Raw genomic sequence first — 18,802 nt, forward strand, 5'->3', positions numbered from 1 at the left:
TAACCGCTACAACATTATACAGTACTTTTACTCCACCTCCATACACAACTCCCCTAAACCCGTCAATTAGTGACGCATGTCTATCCAGAATAGGGTTGGCAGGTGTTTCAAACTTTTGTTGCTAATCGTTGTTCGGGCGTTATTATTTTTTAATCGCCCTTTAATAGCGTTGCGTGGCACGAAATGTGTTAAGTTAATATTGATTGTACTCTATGGTCAGACGAAGTAGTGTCTTTTTGATTAAGAACATTTCAAAAACATATTTGTTATATATATATAGCGATTAAAATAAATCAGTATCAGATATAATCGATTCTAAATGACAACAACACAATTTTAACTAATTTAACTCGGTTCAACCCTATGACAACCTGCAAAATAATAAACGATACATACGTTGATCGTACATCTGTATTTCGAAATGTAATTTGCGTAGGGTTGTCAACGACGGGGGGAGGATACGTGAAAGCCTTATCAGTACCTAACAGTTAACATGGTCTGACCGAACCCTGTCCCTATGTAATTGGGTACAGATCAATCTCCCGAGTACATATATTTTGCGAGGACGTGGATGTGCTGATCACTGCTTTCCGATTTGATTTAATCAAATCCGCGTCTACTGGGGATAGCAATTTCATTATAGAAAAATATATTTAGGCATAATTTTTTATAGCATAGGAGATTCTCTAAATATTGATACCATTTCGTATAGTATTGTCTTTGGTTAACATCGCTTTTACACATTGAAAGAAAACCATTTAATTTAATCAACCGGATTAAAGCTATTTGTATTATTATAAACTTGTAATTATTTTACATAATTTTAAATTTAAATTTTTCCGACGGTTCAGTCACCGTGACCACGCACGCTGTAAAGCACGCAAAACTTTAATCCGGTTAAAACATTGTTTTCTTTAACCATTTCGTATTCTCACTAGCTAGTGACCACCTAGGTATCACGCCTGTGTTACCTATCTAACGTATCGAAAAGTAAAGCACACCAAAATTCCTTTATTTTTCCACGTTTTTAAATAATTTATTATGTGGTAATTACAATAATCTACATCTCATAAGTGATTAAATTTGAAAAACATCTGCTCAAATCTAATCTTATTATTAATTATTAAAATCATGATAAACTATGAAACGTGTCACAATTTAGAGACGGGGTTTAAGTCCCGGGAGCAGGCAGCCGGGGCCAGGGACGTTGTCAAACAAGCCTTTATCAGCCAATCGATATGGATTATCGCGACATCGATCATACGCGGTGTCGTTGCCCTTCGGAGTCTACTCTCATGGTTACGGACACACCACATTTTTTGCTCATAGTTATTTTTACTGGGGACCATCGTGTAACGCACTGATGTAACGTAAATGTACTAGACAATCGATTCCATTTTCTACGTACATAGTTGTAAAAACCAAGGTTTACTATTTCATTCCGTGGTTTTTAATGAAATAAACGAAATATGAAGCATCGAGAAACAAATGTAAGCATTAAAATTGCAACTAGATATATGTGCCTGTCTATTTTTGAGCTAATCGTAATTTAATATAGTATTATTTACAATTTTATATATGTAGGCATAAATTTATACTGTAGTTATAGTGCTCTGTCGTGAGTCGTGATATTTTTATAATAATAATATATTAGAAAGATATAAATACTTGTAACATTGTTATAAAGAAATACACATATATCTATAATAAATAAGCATTATGTATAATCAAACAAGTGTTTATTTTCATATAGGTAGGTATGTCAAAGCAATGGCGTCACTGTCAGATGCCATTAACGATGTGTGTCACAGAACTTGTGAATCAACAAAGTCAAAGTCAAATAAGTTTTAAACCGTTGATACTAGTTGTTTATTTGATTTGCTAATATTGCTAGATGTCGATTAACAATAAGCAATCACTATTGCTATCGACCAGTAATTAGTGTTTAATTTATAAATCTAGAAATATTGACAAATCAAATAAACCCTAGTGGTTTGTTTAATTAAAGTAAATGTATAAGCTTCATATTATATTAACAATAGCAAATGGCAGTACAATCTTAAATTTCATATATTGTAACATATTAAAGCATATACTAAAATCATGATGAGCCAAAAGAGGGCATATTACTAAGTCATTAGGTACATTTGAAGAATTGTTGAACGTTCGCCAGTGTTGCAGTGCATCCGCCAAGCGCCTGTTACACCGAGACGATGCAGACATAATGAACGCAATCTCACATTTTACGTACGCGAGTTATTTCGGCGTGAACATAATTTATTCCAGCTATTATATCGATGTTGATGATCGACAAGACTTAACTATCGTTGGCAAGGGCAACATAATCCACCCAATAAAATCGCATTCATGAACTCATTACGCCTCTATGTCGTGCTTGCATATGCAATGGTGCCAAGAGAATTCGATTAGCGTTCGGTATGCAGGACGCGGTTGCACTGTCGGCACGATCCAAGCCAGTACTGGCCGGTTCGCTTATGTAACTTGCCCACTTTGTAACTCGCTCGTGCGCGCCCTTAAGACATTGGTGTGATATATGCCGCACAATTAAGAGGAATGTCCTTCCTTCAGTGTGACTTGTGGCGTGTAGCGCTCTACATTTGATATACTTCTATGGAAAACCTACTCCTCGCGTCGTTTGCCTAGACACACCGAGCTTTAATCTCGTCTATTCAGGCCTTTTAAGATATTCATGTAACCTACTTGTTAACGATGCAATAAAATTCACGAACTATTTGTATTAATATTTATTTGAATGGGAAAATCACAAAATATACTTACAAGTCGTTTTATTTAGTATTCAGATATTATAAAACTATATACATCCACCGCAGAAGCCATTAAAGATCTTAGTTCAAAATTTACAAAGCTGTAAACAGCAACTAGCTAAGGCCGCTCGCTAATCATGATTTAATTAAGTAGTTTGTCAAACTAGATATTCATACATATCTAGGAAGAGCAGAGGAGGACAGGCCATAATTATAAACTAAATTTAACTTTTACTAAATACTATGTGTATCAATCAAATGAAAATATTTTTAATTTAAATTCACTACAACCTCTCAAATCAAGAGCTATAAAGAAAAAACATTAAAGATAAAGAGTGAAACGAATTTCTAGTGCGAGGTAGACGTGAGGACAGCGTCTATTTACGTTTGTCTGTTTACTGTTTGCGTAGTGCGAATATTGAGGCTCAATACGTGCTATCTAAATCCTCAATTCCACCACAGAAAATTTGTAGTGAGCCATAGTCACAGGATTGTGACAGTTGATAAATTTCGTAAAGTTAAAAGTCCGACAATACGAGACAACAGTTGTTTTGCAATAGCTCCAAAGATTTTTTAATAGTCTCTACACCACGATATGAAAACCAAATCTTAAGAAATTTGTATTATAAGGTGGAATACAAGCTGTATTGTGTTGTTGGAAGCTAATCGTAGGCATTTCACTGGTTCGAATTTTAAAAGTGTGTTGGTTCTGAATAGTCTGTTTCAGAAGATTATATTATATCATTTCGTATCTACTAAAGTCAGCACGGGGTACATGTACCTCGTATAAAAAAAAACATTTTTGATATTTATCAAATTTCTAACAATTAAGTAAATAGCAATGAAATGAATAAGCCCCCTTCGGGCTACCTCACCGTGTTTGCTACATCATAGCCGAGCACTCACCCCAACCAATACAGTTTGTGCCCCTTCGAGTGTGTTTTTATTGCTCTTCAAACTTCCACCGACAGAAATATGAATATTTCCCTAATTTGTGTTGGATTGAAAACCTTGCGGAGATACTAAAATAGGATACAATGTATCCTATTATCGAAAAACATTTCGTGAAATGTATTTTATCAACGACGTGGTAGACAAAAGCGCTACTCTCACGCATGTGGCTGTTTCTGGACAGTGTGGCATTTCATTTGAAGTTCTACTAACCATATTGCGTAGTAGGTACATGTGAATGCGTGTATCGGGCTTGATAGTTGTTGAACTTCCCTGGGGTCAAACGTCGTCGGTTATCGCGGGTCATCGATATGACGACACACACAAACAGTTTTTTATTTATATACCACAAAACACAAAATAGAAACTCTATTCTGTTTTTCGTGCTACATAATGGCGCAAGTCGAGCTGAATACGGGAGACGTATTTCGAAGGCATTACTAAGAGCAGCTCTTAGAGCGAATGGAGAGTTAATGCGAGGACCCTTCTCCATAGCACTGAAAATAAATTCTTCAATAAGTGCATCCTGTCTTTACTTATGTAGCTGAAACCATAACGCTCATACAACGCACGGCGGAAAGCCTGTGTCGCGCAGTGTGCAGTGCATGACATCTCCCTTCGATCGCGTACAAATTAAAGCCATTCGTGCAAAGACTGGGGTAAGCGACATAGTAAGGGCTGTCGCAACATCTAAGTGGCGGTGGGCAGGACACATAGCGCGCAATTACCTATGGACCTGCGGGCACCTTGAATAGAGACCTCGTCAGAACAAAAGACGGCGCGGCCGCCCACCAACTAGGTGGCCTGACGACATCGTCAAGGAGGTATGCTCCCAGTGAAACGAATTTCAAATAAAGAGGCTGATGATAACGATGATGATTATTGATTAAATACAGTACTTTACGTTAACTCAAAAATGAACCGTGTTTTAGCAACGACTTAATATAATAAATTCAAATCAACAGATATACATGTCCTACACGATAATTATGTTACTAGTCCTGGTCAGCATGCCTATTTCAACTCCTTTATACGTATATAGTAGGTACATTTATATAAGGGGATTAAGTTAACACTGTGCCGGTATTAAGCGATATGAGGAAAGCGAATACATTTTTCGCTAGCATTTAAACAACAAAATTGCGGATGTTAAGAACTGTGACATATTAGTAGGTGGTTTTGTTGTAATAATTTAAAGAAATTACATAAGAAAAAGGTTTCATATGATTAATACACTTAATCCTCTGCTGGACAAGTTCAAGATGCAAGATAATGTTTATATGTCTAGCCATAAATACTGTTACTTTCGTGTTAATTATCAAATTACAATATGGAATGGGGTGTTAAAGATATATGCCGACGGCCTTGCACAAAGTGGGTATAGAGCTGTCGGTCATATTCCAGACATTTCAAAAGCTTGGTATCAAATGTATGTTCGTATATCGTATTATCAACAGTTACAAAAACACTTCGTCTGTCAGAGACCAGAAATAATCGGGGCGGCCGCATTCTGTTGGAACTACAAAGGCTGTTAGTGTTGTTTAAACCAGAATTCGTCGAAACCCCATAAGGAAGCAAAAATCTTATCGCGAGAAATGAAGATTCCCGCTAGGACAGAGGCTCGGTGCTAATAATCGATATACAGGACATGCCCTAAATCAATCTTTACAATTAAAGAGAGTGGATTGATCAAAACACTTTCTGTCGCGATACGCAGATGAAAAGCACAGAAAGTTACTCTTTACCGATGAAAATTTTTTCACGATTTCACACACAGTAAGCAAAATGATAAAGTGTACGCTCACAGTTCTAAAGAAGCTGCTCGAGTGGTCGGAAAGGTACAACGTGGTCATCATCCCGAGTCCCTGCTAGAACCCAAAAGTGTGTATTTGTTATGTGGTTCGGCCAATTTTAAGAAATCAAGTCTCAGAAAGAACGTATCGTAAATTTAAGTAGGTCAGGTCGCTGTCCAGTCAAAGCAATTAGTCTACCTTCCACACTAATTCAGTTCAGGAAAACATAAGCTTAATAAGTTTAAAAAATGCTTCAAAGCTGATTTGAAATTCTAATTATCTTGATTATCATAATAATTATTCGCCTTGCGGCAAAAAAACCTTGTCTCATGATGTTTTTTGGAATGACTACTAACAACCCTCTCATATGATAAAAATATAAAGCTAAATCTTAATGCTCTGACAATCTTTTTGCTGTCTTTTCTTTAAATACTATATTATTTTTTATTAAACAACCTCATATTTTAAATTACATTTGCCAAGTCCGAGGCAACTATTTAGTTTATAGTATATAATGTGGCCAGTCAGTGTTAAATAAGTTTGTTGAGATAACCACGATACATTTATATGTATATACCTTAGTCACATAATTATAACATGCATAATGAATTTGGCACATTAATAGTTTAGTTACAAAGTGTTTAGTGTTTTTAACGGTAAGACGGTTACTGTCTTATCTTTACGCAGTAACTGGAATGTACTGTGGATGATATAAAGTGTAAATGAAATGTGGAGATCACAATCAAATCTGCTACGGACGCAAAAACTATATACTTTTTAAGAGATAATCAAATATATAGGTGTATATAACATGTTATACGTTGTACAATCCATATACTAAATGAATAGCAAGCCTTTTAGATATCCCAAGAACAATTCCGCTGAGCGAGTAGAGAGCCGAGCGGGGACTCGACGGATGCTGTCCGTTCGCGACACAGCTCTTAAGATAAATGCGCTCTTTGTTTACAGTCGTAAGCTCCCGTTTGATGGCCGGGAGATTGGATGTCTGGATCCAATACGGGTCGTCTTGTAGTGCAGAATAGCTATGTGCATTGAATTGTTGGATCAAATTAAACTAAATATTTAAAAAATATATAGATTTTTATTTAGTTGAACAAAATGCAGGTAACATATTGTGTTTATCTAACCATGCAAATGATCGTTAAGCAATCAAATAATAATACATACACCGTGTCTGTGTAAGCAAGTGTAAAGGCTACTATGTCCGCTCATATGATATTATAGGTAGTATATTATAGACAATATTTAGTTCCAGAAAACTCATAAAACATATTCCTAAACACGTCGAAGACATCAAACAGTGCACGGTGTCCATAAAGCTCGCCATAAACGGGATATCGTAAAATGGTTTTATTTTCAATAAAATAGATACTGTACAGAATACGCTATGCGTGATAACAATATATAATTTATGGTCGTTTCATTCCAACATTGTGTATTTTTACTGGACGTCCGCTATCCATTCGAATGATAAATAAGATAACGTTTTCTATCCATCTTTGTTTACGAGGCCATTTTATTCAATGGCAATGAATCTTAAATGAAATAAATATTGAAACGGCAACGAATACAGAAGAAATAAAAAATACCTTAACATCTAAAATTGCCTAAAATAGCCTAACTTTTGCAACTGTATTGAAAATATCAAGAAATCAAATTGGTTAAAAGTTCCGAACAAATCACAAAAACTGCGAAATTTCCTCTTTATTTTGCAAAACAAATGTCATTCGTAAGAATTCCTAACACAATGGTCGGGTTTTCGCACTTTTTGTCCAGAGAGGCATGGCTAGGTGTTTTTTCTGCCCGGTGCCATTATTGTTCGTCATCCACCAAGGCCGTGCTAAGAGAAATCGTGTGGTGACCGCATTATATTTTATTTGAGATTGTCACGCTTTTAAAACGATAGATGCTAGACGCCCTCGATTGAGTACACTTTTTGCGACATTATTCGCCATAGGCATCGCCGAGTGCTATGAGGGGAGTTGGGGGAAAGAGGGTGAGTAGGAGTAGAGGAGGAGTGGTGTCGAAATGCGATTGCAACAATAACATTGATTCAATTTATGCGATGACCCGGTTCGGACCGCGGCCGAAACTACGCAAGTCCGCTCTGATTGTTTATTGATTTTATTGTATTCATATTTTTATAAACCGCAGGTTTCGCTTCAAAACATATACCTTTAACTGAAACATGCAATAGTTGCTATGCCAACCCCTTAACCTAATTTTATGCACCATAATATCTGGACAATGAGATGGTATATTAGTAATTAACTTAAGTTTTCGCAATTACTAGAGGGACCAAACCTCATTTTTAGAGCGGCAACTAACCAAAATCATGGATTTTATCCAAGTATGTGATTCTTGAATTGAAAACACAATATAACACCTCTAATTTTATATACTTTTGCTAATTTTTATTTAATCATGGCGAGTATTATGGAGCCAAAAAATAATTGAATGACAGCACATTAGTTTGGCCGAGTGCTGTTAATAGCGATTATATTAAATATTGTATATTATACGAGTTATTCAAATGAAAAGCATTTTGCGTTAACATTTTTGTTCGCAAAACACTGTATCGTCCGTCTCATCTCTCGGAAACTACAGGCGTACGTTTGTTTCGATAGTCACTGGAGCGGGCGGAAGGAGGCTCGCGGGTGAAATTATTAAATAAAATATCAATTAATAAACTTAAATATTGTAATTCATATTACAAACTTGCTATAACGAAAAATGTGTAATTGTTGCCATAATTTCCCATTTACATGATACAAAGCGGCGAGCGAGAGTTCCCACATGCACTCCCCCACTTAACCTCGAAATCTGAATGTTGCGAAAGTCGCTAATTGGCCGTATTTTTGCCCAACTTCTCCAACCGAGGACTATGGTTATTATTTTACGATAACGAATTCCGTGAAACGGAAGAAATAACTATTTTGATACTGAGTGACTGGGATATAAATGAACCATAACACCCAAATGTAAAAAGAAAAATTCGAGTTGTAATCTTATATTAATAGCTTACTAAAACTTTACGTTCATGGATCCGCGGTTTTACTTTAACCTCGGTTAATATTTTCTTGGAAGCTTTTAAGGTGTGATGTAATGTCGATCAATTGCGATGACATTTATCACAACTAAAATGCGTTATGTAGGTAATATTTAACGTTACATAAGTATATTTACCAATTAAAGCAAAATGTACAACTTATTTATTTCCAAGTCAAAAACCTCGTGATTAATTAAGTGTTTAGTGAATGCCTTTGTAAGAGTATATTAGAGCTTCCTAATATTTTAAGTGACGTAACTATTGATGTCTGCTGAGGGCAGCATCTAGTACGGTATTTAGGTCGAGAATCCCATAGCGCTAAGTAACTCTCTCGTACCTAAAATGTTTAAGGAAACTAACGTTCCTTCTCGTGCTCGTGTCTGAACCATACAGTATAATCATAATACCGTGTCCTAGACGTAAGTACTTAAAGGTTCCGGAATATTTCTTGAGAGATTTTTTTACGTAATAGGGGGCAAACGAGCAGGCTCACATGATGTGATATCCGTCCATGGACTCTCACATTGCCAGAAAGCTCGCAAGTGCGTTGCCTGTCTTTCGAGAATTGGCCTCTCTTTTCTTGAAAGTCGAATTAATTCGGAAATACTTCAGTGGGCAGCTGCTTCCACGTAGCGGTGGTTATTATTATGTTTAATAATTAATGAAATAATATTATACCCAATTAGTGAAAGACAAAATGTTGTAATTGTTATTTTTTATCTACCATTCTAAAATTTGTATACTGTATTATTAAATTCAGATTATTAATTAATTGCTTGCGAACGCTAGGTACACTGATACATTGGTACAAGAAACATAAAATACAAGTTGTGACGAGCACCTTTAGGCAGAAATACCAAACACAAAGAGATAAATGAAAATTAAAAGGGAAATTGATGTCATGGGAGCAACTATATTTAATATTTGTTGTTATAATTAAAATAAAATACAAGTTCTATTACGTTGGTTTTAAAGTGAAATTATTTTTTGTAAATCATGAGAAATACACACTACATCCCTCGCGAAAACTCGTGACTGAACACACCTTCAGCGTTGACGAATGAATGGCAAATAAAGACTATCAAGGTCTGCAAAGAGAGTCGTCACGACCAACTCAACCTTTGATGACGCAAATTGTACGAGGTGATTTTTGTGATGACTTGATAATTATCTGCAAATAGTGTTATTGTTATTTAATTCATACACAAGTTACAGATTTTGGTCACGCAGACCGATTATGTAAAACACACAAAAATTACCTAATCAAATTTAGTAGTAAAAGTTTAAACGTAACACAACTACACTATAGGCTTTTTAAATCTGGAGCTCAGATTTCTGTATGGTTCATGATTATTTATCAATCTAATAGGCAAGTAGGTGATCAGACTCCTGACACACGCGGTCGACTTTTTGAGTCTAAGGCAAGCCCTTATAATGTTTTCCTCGAGCGAATGTTAAATGCGCAAATAGAAAGAAAGTCCATTAGTGCACAGCCGGGGATCGAACCTTCGAATATGCCAGCACTGCTAGAACACATATACTAAGGTAAAACTTGAAGTTAAATGAACAGTCATCGAAAAGCGTTAGCGAGATGCTAACAAATGAAAAATAAGTTAAATCTTTTATTCTGCGATTTTAGTACAGTTTAAAAAAAAATTATGAGTCAGGCAAAATACTGATAAAGAAATGCAACGAACGAGAAACGAAAGAACTTTTGATTCAAATTTTGTGTAAACGTTATTTTTACCCCCTTTGGTTGTACCCCCTTGTTGTTGTTTGGTTGGTCCCTAAGTTCTGTCACTGGCGCATTATTCTTAAATTTCGAACATGCTTTACGTCCGTACCTTTGTTTTTATCATTATTTCCATTTATGACCGACTACGTAGAAATACAATTTTAAGTTATGATCCCGAATCTTTTGCAGGCGGGACAGACAGACCGCTAGTTACACAACCGTCACTGCAAAAAGTGTGGTAACGTCGCTCCGCCTCGACCATTTCTGTTTTTAAAAGAGTTTTATTGCTTGTTGCAGTGGTAAAACATTTATCATCTCTCGGAAACTCTTGCAGGAAATATCAATTTGTTAAGATGTTTATTATATATATACCTGGCGTAACATCTGAGGAGGAAGTCTTAGTGTAATGTTTTGTAGTTGCAAGTACTGTATTAGGATCCCGGTTCGCATTATTTATAAAACACGGAACTTCGTATGCTAAAGTTGCATACCTAATTGATTATATTTATTATTACAATAATATAAAAATAACTTTATCACTGTTCTACATTTAATTACTTTATAAAATTTCAGAAATTACTACTGTAACAGAATGTTTTATTAGTTGTTTCGAGTGTGTTGTCTCAAACAATTTTTAATCATTGCAAATGAGATTAGCATAATAATTCAAAAACAGTGTCTCCTGAATAAATAACTATTTAATATGTTAATGCAATTCCGACAAAATTTGCCGCCGATAAAGCGTTATTAATGATATTGCCGTCCAAAATTATAATTTAATTTTATCGATAGTGATTTAATTTTATTTGTGAGCGAGCTAAATTCTATATACGAGATTTATAATGGACTATCGACCCGCTTCGGCTTCGTACAAGAAATTTAGATATCTATTGATTATAGATAGATTAGGTAATTATTGTCTTTTTCGCGGGCAGACAGACCCAAATATATGTATGGTGATATGAAGTTCACCAGGTAATAAGAAAGGAATAAAATTTAAATAGTACCTCAACTATGCAGTCTACCTGATGTGTATCAAAAATGAATCAGCTCGTGTCCATATGCACTGTAAAGTGCTATACCAAGCCGCGGGTCATTTATATTTAACCTAGCCTAGTTTACAGTATAATTTTACATCAATAGCTGTAATTAGTATTTTATTTATTCCTTGTATCTTGGAATACATGTATCTTTTACATTTCAATTATCTTATTTGAAACAAAACGAGAGGGGGTTGTGTATAGGTAATTAAGTGAAGGAGTATTATTTTCTAGATTATATGCAAAATATCGACTGCTTCTTGAATGTCTTAAAGACTGACCTTTTCTTAAAATCATGATTGTCAGACCATAAATAATAATAGCTTATTCCAACAGGAATCTAACCCGTGGCCTCTCGACTATGCGAATCACCATGAACATGGCAAAATGTACTATATATCGCAATCCAATGGCCTCGGGCGGAACTCTGGCCGTTAATCCGTCAGTGTCCGCGTTTGATGTATCGCTCTTCTCGTAATATCAACCGCAACCACGAACCGAGCTCAACATACAAACATACATATTGCATTAATAAATAAAATATTACCGGGATACTGCTTCATATTCGGCTTTTCGTTAGTGATGAAGTTTCATTTACCAAACGCTAGCACTGTGTATACAAATAGGTATAACCGTCGATTAACTTTGAATAATTTAGTGTTTCAGCAAATAATCGAATTAGTTATGCTATCATTGTTACTGTTATTTACATTTCATGTATAAAGCAGAAACAATTTAAATAGGATTTAATTGGACATTGAAAAATTAATTACCAAAGATAGCTTTGATACTTTAATTACACATTAATTAAATGCAAATATTGTTACGAGATTTACAAACAGTTGATATATATTATTATGTACTCGTGGTACGGCATCTTTTATGCCTTAATTTTTTTATTTCAAGTAATCGTACGTTAGCAACAAGGTGTAACCAGGCCGGCCATAACCAGGTGTACAAATATATTAGAGGCAGCTGCGTTTCAACACTTCGGAACATGATAGTTCATTTTCTTTGTAAGTACTGGAGTAAGTTTCGATCAATATCGCCTTTGGTTGGAAAAACATTTCAATAGAAAATGTTTGTCTTTTGCTTTTTAATTACCTGTTTATTTGTATATATCCTATTCATCTTATTCGTGTTCTAAATAATAAAAAGTACATGATAGTTACAGTATATCTTGTCCGTCTGTAATATCGACACAAAACACTTGTATTTTACAAGAGCTCTCATCTGAAGTCTCAATATTTACAATGTTTGTAATTATTCTGAAGGGTTTTATGGAGATAACTGTATCTTATCAATACTTTCAATTACAAGAATTAGGTTAACGTAATGTCGAACGGCGCTAAACTAGTGTAATTTTGTGCGCACATAGGACAGCTAACGAGCTAAAACGACTCTACGGGTCAAAGGTCAAATTTCAACTGTGCACTTGAACTACACATTCAAAGAAGTTCTATTACATTGTCAACCTAGTCCAATTTAACCCCAAGAAGACACAAGTTTGCGCGTTTTCCGCGAAAAAAATACCCTTTGTCGCTACTCCTCTTTTCGAAAACACTCTTCTTGAAGCCACAGCCAGCATCGGAATACTTGGCGTTGACATATCGAACGACGTTCAGTTTCGCGGTCATTTGGAGGGAAAGGCTAAATTAGCCTCCAAAAAGCTTGGTGAGCTCAGTAAGGCGAGACGGTACTTCACTCCGGGCCACCGCTTGCATCTCTATAAAGCGCAAATACGGCCCCACATGGAATACTGTTCTCACCTCTGGGCGGGGGCTCCCCAGTACCAGCTCCTTCCACTTGACCGTATCCAACGAAGAGCGGTTCGAAGCGTCGATGACCAATCCCTCTCCGGGCGGCTCGATCCTTTGGCGTTGCGTAGAGATGTGGGGTCACTCTGCATCTTCTACCGCATTTACCATGGAGAGTGTTCAGAGGAGTTGTTCGGACTAATACCTGCAGCTGAGTTTCATCATCGGACGTCGAGGCAGAATACAAAATTCCACCCGTATCACCTCGACGTCCACCACCTATGTGGAACCAGCTGCCCACTGAAGTATTTCCGAACCAATTCGACTTAGGGTCCTTCAAGAAAAGAGCGTACAAATTCTTAAAAGGCCGGCAACGCACTCGCGAGCCCTCTGGCATTGAGAGTGTCCATGGGCGGCGGTATCACTTAACATCAGGTGAGCCTCCTGCCCGTTTGCCCCCTAATTTATAAAAAAAAAAAATACTTTACGAAGCATGTGAACATGAGTTCTATATACAAAATATCTATTGAAGTTCAGACTACATAAACCTTTACATCGAGAAAGCGATGTACCTACGCAATGTTTATAAAAACGATAATGTCCAACTATTAGGAGCCCACTATTACGGTATCAACAAATTTCCTTGACTAACAGCTTCACATGCCTCACTTTTTAATAAACAGTGTTAACTCCATGTAACATCCCTCGATTTAATGACCAACTCCCTAAAGCGTCGCAATCAATTGGCTTTGGTTGGTAGAGCTTATTTTCCATACAATGATACACTCTACATTACACATTACTATCAATAACGACAACAATTGAGTAATAAGTATTTTTTAAGTGGCTAGAATAAGTAAAAACTGTGCAGCTGTGTTCGTTCTTTTGTCGCTTTATTATCCTAACGCAATATACTCGACTGTCGGGATCATGCATACGAACTTATGCATTGCTTGTAATAAGTAGGAGTCATGGATTGTCTATACGTTTTTCTTCTCTCCATAAAATCCGTCCATAAAGACCCACAGTCCCTTTAGTGTCGTTATATAGATTTTACACTGTACATATATATTTCTACAGTATAATTCTTGTCCTTTCCTGTAGTCAAATTTAACAGACATGTCAAGTTTAGACTCGTCGCGGTTATCAGGACAGGCAGCGCTATGTAATGAACTAACAAGCTGACAGTGAAACAATCGTGATAGATTGTTCTAGTGTTCTGTGTAAATGGCAAAACTTGTCGCACACAGCAGTTAGCTGCACACACAACGTAGACGTATCCTGTTTGCTCAGCGCTTGCTCTCCCCGAGACTGGTTCGCTAATATTTGCTAACAAACAGCATTATGTGCTCCATCTCCAACTTCAGAGACAAATTCGATACGTTTGGCAGAAGGAACGCTCAAGAGGATGACCTTGTTAAGGACGTTAACGGCCGTAAACTTTTTTGTGGTCGCTAGGTCTAGATTTTTATTATTTTAAGTTTTAGTATTGAAATAAACCAAACTACTGCATAGATTTACAAGATAGACGAATGAACTAATCACATATATTTATTTAGCTGTGTAATTTTGGCCTATACCTGTTCAGAGAACAACTAAGTAATTAACAATATTTATACGATTTCAATTTGTTTTGGCAGGAAGAAATTTAATTCAAAGCCAAAGTAGCCTTTAAGGTATTTGAAGATTCGCATATTTATACTAAACCCTTTGGAGTATTTCGGCAAAGATGAACAATTTAAGCATGGAAACAAGCTTTACGACTAATTAAAGTTTATTTCAGCCACAAGTATAAAACAGCACTAACTGAAAGGTATTTTAATGCTTTTAGTTATAAAACTTAACGTCAGTAATTAATACTGTTATGTGTTCTGCAATTAAATTTAACGGTATGAAAATACAGCTCTCGATATCATAGCGAATGGGGTTGGGTTTGGATCTATGCTTTTACGGTTTCCAGCACGACATGCTCGCTTTAGCATGGTAGCATAGGTGCAAACCCACCCTACCACATCCTTCTGATGGGTAGGGAGGCGTGGTCTTGGGGGTAGCGCAGGTCGCTGTGATCCCCAAGGCAAGTTTGGTGGACTAACCTTCCCGAGGTTGCCAACCCTGTTTTTGGTCTAATACCCTATGTATTAGACGTAACTAAAACCACCAAGCGAACTTTTGCAGGGATGTAGAGGTCATGTCCTTGCGAGTTCATCGTCCAAAATAAAAGGACGGTGGACAGTAAATGACCTCCCGCGTGTTTGTGCCGTGCGCGGGGACCCGTACGGGGGGATGAAGGAGTCCTGGAGGTTGAGTGGAGTAGTGCGCCGGTACAGTTGTGCGCTGCACACAACACACCTCTTTGGTCTGGATTTCCCCTCACACGGGAGGCCGTGGATTAGCTGACCACGGTCAACCGGCTGTGGTATCCCGTAAGAGGGCTACCAAGCGAGAGTCGGGGTGTGGGTGGGGGGGGCGTCGGCGTGGCACGGGACTCGGGGTGAGTTTGCGTCATCGTCTCGGGATGCGAACAGCTCCGTACTCTCTTGCGGCGTGCGGGCGCGCCTGCCCCTCTACACGCTGACTCTATACCGAAGGAGTAGCTCTGACGTCGCTTGCTGAGCAAGGGACGTCCCCGACTTGAGGGCTCCGTGGCGGGTGGAGAGCTCCGACGGTGAATCTTTTTCATACCACCACATGGATAGAGAGACAAAACACACAAACCAACAAAAGGCTGCATCCACAGATGCGCCTAAAACTAACATAAACAGGGTTGCGTCGCAGGACGTGTTGAGGTGCAAGTCACCAGTGACACGATACTCTGATGCCCCTATCTCGCAAACGGATGCACCCAATAGGGCAGCGTCCGAGGCACCAAAGGAGAGGGCAGCGGCTGAGGAAGCGCCAAACCGGGATGCACCCTTAACCGTGCCCACTCCAATGGTATCTCATACACCACCACACAAGGATGCGTCCACTGTTGCGGCCAGGCTGACTGCGTCGGTCGAGCAGAAGATAGCAACTCCGAAGGATGATACAGCAATGTCTGCGTCCATAGGGGGGGCATCCGAAGCAAGATCGATGCGGAAGACCGAGGCTGCGACGATGAGCACGTCCAGTGCACAAACCTCGACCATGGACATGTCGGCCCTGAAATCAGCGATTCAGGAATCGACTCCCAGGATGGTCCTAAGCTCCTCAAAAAGGCGACGGCTCAGGAAGGCCAAAAGAGCGACGGAACAGCAACAGCTGATTACCGGCTCTCAGAGGATACCTGAGAACCCTGGAACTGCACCCGCGGTTACCACAACTGCAGGACGCGGGAAAAGGGCACCGAAGCCGACTGGGTCCTCTGCCGCGCTCAAGCCTATTGGCTCTAGGTGCGGTAAAGGACCTAGAGGGGGGTACCAAACCAAAAACCCAAACCAAACCAAACAACAAACAAAGGGCCAGAAACGCGATCGGCCAGAGGAAACCGTGACACCGACTGGGGAGAGTAAAAGGGTTAAACCTAACAAACTCCGGCTGGAGTCAGGGACCTCGGCCAGTTACGCGGAAGCGGCAGCATCCTACAAAGCCAACGAGCTTTGTGTTGCCGTGATGACTGAGCCCTTTATAGACATGACACAAGAACAGGCAGATAACATCCGCCTACAAATCGAGGGTAAAATCCAAGATGAGCTCATGGCGGATCTTGAAGCTACCCTAGCAACTGAACCCAACGACATCAGATTCCGGGGAAGAGCCCACTTCTCAGATGGTGTCCTCAAAACTTGGTGCGAGGATACCTACACGCTGGGATGGCTTACCGGAGCATGCGATGTCATCAATAATCCGATACCGGACACCAAACTGGTGGTACGGCCTCAGTCAGACATTCCGAAGAAGGTGCCGTGCTTACTGCATGTTCCAGGGTTCACTGGTAGCACGGAAACTTTACGGAAACTGATCACCAGGCAAAACCGCCACCTAAACATCAGATCTTGGACCCTGACTCACGAACGTAGAACACAGGACCCGACAGGCGTATCTTTGTTCCTTCGTGTTCCGGAATATGAGATCTCAAAGATCAAGGCTCACGAACGTCGCATCTACTATCTGATGGGGAACATCTATATCCGAATTCTGGAAAAGGATGAACCCTCAGTGGTAGCTGCCGCCACAGTAACTACTGCCAGTACATCGGGGACGGGATCCTCGGGGCCAAAGCCGCCCTCGTCAACGACGGAGATAGCCGCGGTTGCCGAGGTAAACGTCCCCATGGAGACAGCTCAACAACCACCCTCACCGGTGCAACTAACCTCGGATGACGAGTTCTTTCAGGAGACAGGGGGGAGTGAATTCAGCGACAGCTGTTTGCGCTCCTCCCCCTAACCGGACTGACCTTATCCAGACCAACCTCCAGCACAGCCAAACAGCGTCGGCTTCACTACGCAGACTGCTGGAGACCAACCCGAAGACCATTGCCGCGATCCAGGAGCCGTGGATCAGGAATGGCAAGGTATGCGGCCTGGGTAACACCGGTGGTAAACTTTTGCTGGATACCTCAGTAAGTAACCCAAGAACCTGCATTATCATACCTAAACATGTACCAGCATACCTAATTAACGAACTGTGTTCAAGGGACCTTACAACCATTAGGTTACCTAGGGACGCACATCCAGACATCGTCCTGGCGTCCGCCTACCTACCGGGTGACGAGGACGTGCCCACTCCAGAACTCGGCCTTCTGGCTGACTACTGTGAGAGGGAGAAACTGGAGCTTATAATCGCAGCAGACTCCAACGCGCACCACACGCTATGGGGTAATGCAAATACCAACGCTCGAGGTGAGAATATGCTTAACTTCATTCTTAGCAATAATCTTATCTTAGCAAACAGCGGCTCTGAACCAACCTTTATCAACGCACGCTCGCAAACCATAATCGATCTAACAATGGTGACCTCTGGTCTGTCAGATCACATACAGGATTGGCATGTCTCCAGAGAGCTATCATGCTCAGATCACAGGTGGATCCGCTTTACAATCAAAGGGGAGCTACCTAAACCACAACCACGACGCATACCTCGGAGAACTGATTCAGTAAAATTTTACAATATAATCGACTCAGAGGTAAGCAAACTAACAATACCAACCACCATTGATGTACAAGACATAGACAAACATGTAAATAACCTAACGTCCCTACTCCAGACCAGCTTTGAACGGTCGTGTCCCCTTACCATGCCTAGGTGGGGGAGTAGACATAACTGGTGGTGCCCCGAACTGGAGAGACACCGAAAGAAGGTCAGAAAGCTGTTCAATAGAGCAGGAAATACCCGTTTACCTGCCGACTGGGACAAGTACACAATCGCGAGAAGACGATTCAAAAAACTTTTACGCTCTAGGAAGCAAGAGTGCTGGAGACACTTCTGCACCAGCATTGAAAGCAACAACCAGGCAACCAGAGTGAAATCATGCCTCTCTAGTGAGCCTTATCACTCAATTGGTTGTCTTAAAAAACCTGATAAATCATTTACAAAAACCGATGCAGAAACATGTGAACTACTGATGGAAACACACTTTCCAGGCTGCATAATTGCCAACGACCAAGCATGGCAACCCTACTCAGAAAGTGCCACCACCGACTCAGACTGGAATGTAGCTCACAAAATAATCACAAATGAAAAAGTAACATG

General features: G+C 39.3%; 1 protein-coding gene across 3 annotated transcripts in view; it reads right to left on the reverse strand.

The window, feature by feature from the left end:
- The window catches only part of LOC123714358, a 70,234-nt gene that overhangs the window by 44,535 nt on the left and 6,897 nt on the right, over positions 1-18,802 (reverse strand). The gene's annotated exons all lie outside the window — the stretch shown is intronic.

The sequence above is a fragment of the Pieris brassicae genome, chromosome 9 (assembly GCF_905147105.1).
Source record: "Pieris brassicae chromosome 9, ilPieBrab1.1, whole genome shotgun sequence".
NCBI lineage: Eukaryota > Metazoa > Arthropoda > Insecta > Lepidoptera > Pieridae > Pieris > Pieris brassicae.